At 52.8% G+C, this 7372-nt stretch overlaps 1 long non-coding RNA gene across 2 annotated transcripts; it reads right to left on the reverse strand.

Annotated features, from left to right (window-relative positions):
* Nucleotides 1-948: 948 nt before the first annotated feature.
* Nucleotides 949-3872, reverse strand: LOC135419814 (uncharacterized). Of its 2 annotated transcripts, XR_010433160.1 has the most exons (4): nucleotides 3793-3872; nucleotides 2725-2810; nucleotides 1908-2063; nucleotides 957-992 (listed from the first exon to the last, which is right to left on the reverse strand). It is a non-coding gene; the product is annotated as an uncharacterized LOC135419814 (long non-coding RNA). The 2 variants fall into 2 exon arrangements; XR_010433161.1 differs by lacking the exon at nucleotides 1908-2063 and having other exon boundaries at nucleotides 949-992.
* Nucleotides 3873-7372: the final 3500 nt, after the last annotated feature.

Genomic DNA, 7372 nt, shown 5'->3' on the forward strand with positions numbered 1-7372 from the left:
TCCCTCCAATATTATTTGGGACCCAACAGCTCAAGGCTGTGGAATTTTAGCTCCATAAATGTTTTACACGGTTGAGCTTCACAAGAACTGGTGCATTTTTGAATATTCCTGTCTCTTCCAGGGCTGCACTTGCCAGGATCCTTTGGGCCTGGTGTTTTGCTGACAGGCAGGGTACTCCAGAAAACAACTCCTCACCGGTCATGGAATAATAGGAACAGCTTAAACAAACACAGTCCAACACATGGGATACAGATTTAGGGGATACAAAAGGAAATGAGCAAGGCAGAACTGTGGCTCAGCAGAAATCCCTCCCCACCGCCCCCTCCTGCTCCCCCCCCAGCCCACTGGCAGCCCCGGGGCAGCCGATCCCGCAGGCTCCGGCACTGGGACAATTCCTGCAGGTGCCTCCACCCCAGGGGACGCTGTGGGGCGGCTCCAAGGGGGTCCCGCTGGCCAGGCTCTGCCCAACCAAGCCGGCTTTAGGCCAGGCCTGGCACTGTGGGGCCGTGGGCACGGGCAGGTTCCCGTGAGCTCCCCGTTGGCCACCCCTGGAGCGCTGGGCAGGCGCCCGGCGGGGCCAAGGGTGGAGGGCACGGAACAGCTGCACACACCTTGGCTGCCTTGGCCCAGCACACACTCACTGCACCTGCAGCCTTTGAACAACTTCTTCTCGTTGATCCCAGAGTCAACAACTGCATATTGTTCATAAAATCAGTATAATTACTGTGATCAGTGGATGGATTAAAGTGTTCAAAAACTTTGTAGCAGATGGTGAGAATCCTGTAAATATGTCCCACCAGTGGTGAGCAGTGACTTGTTCTACCTGATGCCCATAGGCCATTAATTGACCCCTATAATTACTGTTTGCATTTGGTGATCAAGTCAAGTCTTATTTCAAATTTACAGGGCAATAATTTGTATTTACATACAAGTATCCCTGGTTTACTTACATTGCAGTGTCATATTTTTCCAGCACGATATCAGTTGGTGCACTGCAGCAATTCAGGAGACAAAATCCAGTTAATTTTTGCAATCCAGGATGTGAATACAGCCCTCCACATCAGTTCACTGGTACTCATTAAGTCCTTCTGTGCCTCATTTCTTTGTATTACAATATACACACCATGTCATGTGCACTCAGCCCAGTTCATAAGTTACTGGTGTTCCCCTGTGCACAACAATTACATCTTGGGGAACCATTAGAGAGCTGCCCAAACTCCCCATCACATTCTGGAGTGAAGGGTGGGGGGTAAATACAGTGGGCATCCCTTGTGCTCCTAAATTCAGCACTCAGGATACACCTGGCCCAGCTCTTTGCCATTGCTTACCAAACAATTCCATGTCTCCACTGTCTACAAATCCAATACCAGCTCCTGTTCCTCCCAGTCCCGTGTCCCCCCAGCCTCACTGCCAGGGGCAAGGAGGAAGCACTGGAATCAGAGTGAAGAAAGGAATTCTATGATCCTGATGATGTTGGGCTGCAGGACACAGGCAGCAGGTACCCAACAGTTGGACCGATATTCGCCTCGGGAGGATGGTGCCAAACTGTGCCATCCCCTGCCCCAGCTGATCCCTTTGCTCTTTTGGCAGCACTTCCCAGAACAGCCCAGCAGGCAGAGCCCAGGGGACGGCCCTGCTGCTGTGACACTGGGGCTGGGACTGGCACCGCTCACACAGGGGGACAACGATGCCAGGGAGACCCCCCCGGACCCGGCACCGTAAGGGAAACTACAGCACTGCATGGCAACAGTGCTCCCAGCCCCTGGAATCACATCCATCCAATCCCACTGAGGGCACCAACAGCCGCCCGCACAATGAGCCCGACAGACCCCGGCCCTGCCAGAGAGTCCCCCCGGGCACAAAGGGACACTGACCCCTGGGCAAGGGCCATTTGCTTCCCACGTCACCTTGTCCTGGGGTCCTGGTTTGGAGCTGCTTTTCCATCTCCATCCAAATCAAACCAAGGCACCCGACCCAGGCACCTTTTCCAGGGAACTGCCCGGGCCAACAGCATCGCCCAGAGGGACCACAAGGGCTGTGAGGATGGCCAGGATCCACAGGTTCTGTAAGATATCAAGCTAAAACATGGCAATATCATTCCCTCCACTAACATTTATTCACAGGAACATATTCCCATTTTCCTTGTCTGCATTTAATCACTAATTCCGTGAGGGTGTCACTTGGGAGCCAAGTAGCCAAACCACTGCCAACTGACCCCAAATCCCTACAAACCTGACACTGCCCTAGTTCTTCCTGTTTCATTCCCACAGGTACAGTGTCTCACTCAGCACATGGACTACTTTTGCCTCCCCCCTTTGTGACTTCAAACTCCCTCTGGCACGGGTTATAAGCTCCTGCTTTCCAAAAGTGCTTCCCACTGACACATGTGGCTGACCCAGCAGTGAGCCATGCATGCTCCCTCTCTGCTCCCAGCACTTGCTCTGGGGCTTTTCCCCATTTCCCCAGTGATTTGTGCTCACTGTCCAGGGGATCTACACTTGTTGCTTCAACCACAGGGCCGGTGGCAACTCCCTCCCGAGGCCTCGCTCCTGCCCCGACCCCTGCTCTGGCTCTGCCTTGGATCCACCATCTCCATTCCATGGGGCTGCCTTCCTGAGCAGGGCCTGGCCTGGGCATCCTGGAGGAGCTTTTTACCCAAGGCCTTAGGGGGATTTCAGGCCCTCTTAGCATTTGTTAAGTTCCCACTAAAGCCCAAGAACATACTCAGAGCCGCTTCTCCAACAGGGTCTATCTTGGGCTGGCTTCCAGTAACTTCCTATTCCCAAATCCTAAGGGCACTTCCTTCCTACCTGTAACAGTTCATTAGGATACATGCCCAGAATAAAGACAAATGCCACAAGCATTCAAACACACAAGGTACCTTTATTACAGTGAGAATAATAATAATAAACTTAGCAAAGAGAATCAAAAGTTAAAAAAGGATACAAATGAACTGCCTTATTGTGTGGCATTAAAACAAATACTAAGAACAGCATTCAATACAGTATAATCTTAACTAGTAAAAAGGGAGTCAAAGGGATACCAAAAAGGATCATAACACAATCTTATGGATAACTATTAACACGATATTTGGTTAGTAATAGGGGAAATTAAAGGGAAAATATTATGAATACTAAATAAAGGGTATTAAAGGAACACTAAAGGATATTTAAAGTCTTCTTTCTCGATTGCCTCCTATCACTAACCTGTGCCCACCCCCCCAGCCAGGCAGGGCTGTCAGGATCTGCAGCAGCTGGTCGGTGCCCATCCCTTAGCGGGCGTCCCCGCGGAGCAACACAGGCTCGGTGGCAGGATGAGGATCGCTCAGCTCAGCAGTCCTGACAGCCCATTTGATCAGCTCCACATTACACCACGTAGGGCCAGGACGCAGTGTAAGGGGAGGCCTGAATGGCAGCCAAACCCCGCCTGATCATTGCCTGGTGGCAACAGTCTGGGCCTGCCCTACTTGTAGGGCAAGGGGCCAGCCACCCCTGCCCACATCATCTTCCTCTCACCATCATCTTTCTCACCCCTAGGGATGACCTCTCCCATGGTGTTTCAAGGGTAGATGTACCTACCTTGCAAGATGTAGCAGAACCAAGGAAGAACTCAGCTCTGATAACAGGGGATATCAGGCTGACTTGCTGAAAAGCACAATGGACCTTACAATTAGCTTGTGCCATCAAGTTACATTGTACCACACTCCAGCTGGTTTCACATCCTAATAGGATTTCTTTCTCACACCTCTATGCTCCATTGATCATCTAATTCAGGAGTCCCCCCTTACACGACCCTACTTCTGCCAGAGGCTCCAATTGGCATCATTAGCACTGGCAGGAACCTTCAGTTCCCCCTCTGGAGCTCGTATTGGCCACAGGTCTGGAGCCTGTTGAATTGCTCCCCGAGCTGTTTCCAACCCTCCCTGCTGCTCATTTCCCACTCAAACTCACACTTCTGCCCTGGGACTTTATGGCCCAGGCCAAGGATTGGTCCCAAAGGAGGACCTTGTTGTCACCAAAAGCCAAACCAACCAATAAACTGCTGGGCTTCCACCTTGCTCTGGGGGTGACCAAGCCTGAAGTCTCCTGCCTAGTCCTGGGCAATACTTCCGGGGGACCACAACACCTCTGAGATCCTAAAAATATCACAGGTTGGGCAGGTCTTGAATTTTGTCTGGATTAACTCCCCCCCTTCCTTTCCATGTGCTGCCCTACTCATTCTAATGGTGCTTGTACTCCCTGAACCATTCCCTCACCCATCCAACCATCCCTTGTGCCCTCTCTGACAAGGACAGTGGGTCCAGGTGTTCTGCCACGCTCCCAGGGCACAGGGTGGGACTGTGGAGCCACCCTCGAGGGGGGAAACGTGCCCTGCCCGCCCTGCCCAGGGAAAGGGAACTGCCCCCAGTGTTCGCCAGCACAAGGCACCCTTGGGAATATCCCCTGCAATGGGACACTCAGGGACAGCAACAAGCACTGCACGAGGCTGCTCTGGCACAGGACCAATTTTAAGCTCAGCTTTTCTCTGGACCACTGCACTTTGTTTCCCACCTCATCCTGCAGTCAGAACTTGCCCTCCTTGCAACTTTTTAGGGTGACCATAAATTACAGAGGCCTCTGCTCCAGCACCCACAAGGGCCTGAACCATCTGACAGGATCCATTTTTCCAGGGAATTCAAAGCTCCACCTGAGGACCAGGGTCTTTTCTCACCCATCCTTGTGCTGCAGCTTGGCCTCCATCTCACTCTGCTTTCAGTTCTCTCCATGGTTGAACATTGGCAGCCCTGGCCCTGGGTGGAGCTCGGCATCCTGATCCCATCCCTCCTGGCCCCGGAACCGCTGACTCAGCAATGGGGGGCCCTCCATTGCCAAGGGCACGGTCCCGTCGGGGCTCACGGGGGGGGCAGGAGGTCGAAGGCTCCATCCCTGCTGCTACAACCTTCCACCACTACAGCCAACAGAGGGGCCTCTCCAGCCCTGCCTCCCAAGGCATCCTGAACTAACCCAGCCCAACTCCACAGGACAAACTGCTCCCTCTCTGCCCAGTCCAGTCTACTCTCAGCAATGCCTGAATCCATTGCAGGGACCTTGCTTTGAGCTCCCCAGGGCCGGGCACCCCGAGGATCTCCCCGAATAATCCTTTCGGTGCGCGCTGGAGTCCTCGGGGTGCCCCAACCCGGGGGGCACCAACAGCACTGTCCCTCCAGGGGGCCCAATTTGCTCCTAAAATGCAGGGGGATCTTGCCTGTGTCCCAGACTGGTCCGGGGATCTGAGGCCCTTCCCGAGAAAATCTCGGTGCCGGCGTGAAGGGCCAGAGATCCCTTGGAGCCACGGGAGAGCAGGCAGAGTCCCTCCTGGGGGGCCAATTTTCCTGCCTGAATTCAGCTCTTCAAAGAAGCCTCTGAGACTCAGCTGGTGAGTTTTAGAAGCCAGGCATTCCTTGCTTACAACACCCTGCCATGATCCCAGCCCCACGGGTGCCCTGGCAATCAGCTCCCAAAGGGCACACAGACCTATCTCCACTGCAGATGATGGGAGGGGTCAGCATTACAGGAGGGTTCATTTTCCTTCCCTGCCTTCCTGTTCCACAGTCAGGGCATTTTCCAACACTCATTACCATACACACCTACCCTTACAAGGTTTCCAAGGGGCTTCACTGAGGGCCTTCCCAGGTCTGCTCTGTCTGGAGCCCTCAAAGTCCTCAGTGCCTGCCTTAGGAACCTCAACACAACTCACCTGCTTACACAGCAACTTGGTGCTGCTTGGCTCATGCCTCACTTCCCTTCTTCCTTCTTTCTTCACCTCCCTTGCTTGGTCCCTTTCAATCCCTTGGCTCAGCTCTCTGCAGTTTCCAGGCTACCTCCCACTGCAAAAAGGATCAGCTCTTGTTACATCTCAACACTCAGATATCATTCCCCTTTATTCTTGACACTGGGCCATCAGGCCAGTGTCTCATGATTTAAAGCATAGTTTGACTCCTCAGTGACAACAACAGCTACAGCCCTGAATCCTAACACAGGCTGAGACACAAACACGGATGGGAACTCTGAAGGATCCACTTTGTCCTGCTCACCAATCCAAAGGAGCTTTCTGAACTCAAGAATAACAGACCCCAGGTCCTTTTTCTGCAAATTTAGCTTCTATCAATGTGACCCACAAGACCTGGAAAGGCCCTTCCCACTTCACCTGCAGGGCTGGCAGTGCCACCACTGGACACAGACCCAGGGGCTGGGCAGGAACGGAGGGGCTGGGGCGTCCAATCCATCGGCCCAGGCGGCACCAGGAGTTCCTGGAGTTCCTGAGGGGAGAGCCTCAAGACAACAAAGGATTAGGAAGATCATTTTAAACTTCAATATGTATATCTCTTGGAAGATGGGGAGTTGGACAAAGCCTACTGGTGCAACAAGGACACACTCAAGGCTATTTAAAAGCACCTACCAGCACTCAAAAGCTGTCACTGTCCTTCTGTCAGGTGGAACTCAGCCAACTCTCTTTGCCAAGAGCCTCCAGGAGGATTTCCAGCTTTTGGAGCTCCCTTTTAACCATTTTTCCCATCACTGTAGCTGGGACTATCACCTGCCCTACAGGGGGAACAGCCCACACAGTTCACTTGCAGGGATGCCATTAACTCAAAGTCCCTTCTCAGGGGGGTCACTGCACACCTTGTCCTTTGTTTGCCCTCCCCACCAAAGATGCTTCCAACAGTTCTGAGACATCTGGCAGACCCAGAGCTCTCCTCAGGGAATGCTTCAGCTGCTTAAAGGCTGTCCTTGCACCATCTAGCCAAGGCAGCAAATGCTTACAGGCTGTTGGAGAAGTTGGCAGAACAGTCTTACCACACATCCAGAGGGAGCAATCCAGAGTCCACCCCATCCCACCATTCCCAGCAAGGCAGTTCATGGGCTGTCTGGGGCTCAGGGAGGAGTCAGGGGGCTTCTTTTCTTCCTTCCTGCTTTCCAGATTTTCTCCTTCCAAAGCAAAGGTTTCTTGGCTTTCCTTGCTCAAGTAGATGCAGCAAAGGCCATCTTTGCAATCCAATACTGGAAACTACTCGAGGTTGTCACTTACAGGGGTTCTCTCAGGTCCTGCACTGATCAATCATCTTGGCCATTGGTTTCCTGGCAGGTTCTTGCATTCACCTCCTACAAGCAAACCAGGATGAGCAAATTTAGCTGTTACTGCAACCAATCCAGTCTGGCATTCTGATTTTAAAGGATACTGGCTTTGCCTTACCAGCAGAGATCCCACATCAGGGGTAATACCTACAGGTTCTGCCCTCTTCCACTCTCCTGCAATTCCACAGGCCCACACCACAGGAACAACTGCAGCTGCCACTTCAGTCAGGACCTTGCTGCTGACAGGAGTTATTCCC

This window comes from Pseudopipra pipra, chromosome 10 (genome assembly GCF_036250125.1).
Source record: "Pseudopipra pipra isolate bDixPip1 chromosome 10, bDixPip1.hap1, whole genome shotgun sequence".
Taxonomy (NCBI): domain Eukaryota; kingdom Metazoa; phylum Chordata; class Aves; order Passeriformes; family Pipridae; genus Pseudopipra; species Pseudopipra pipra.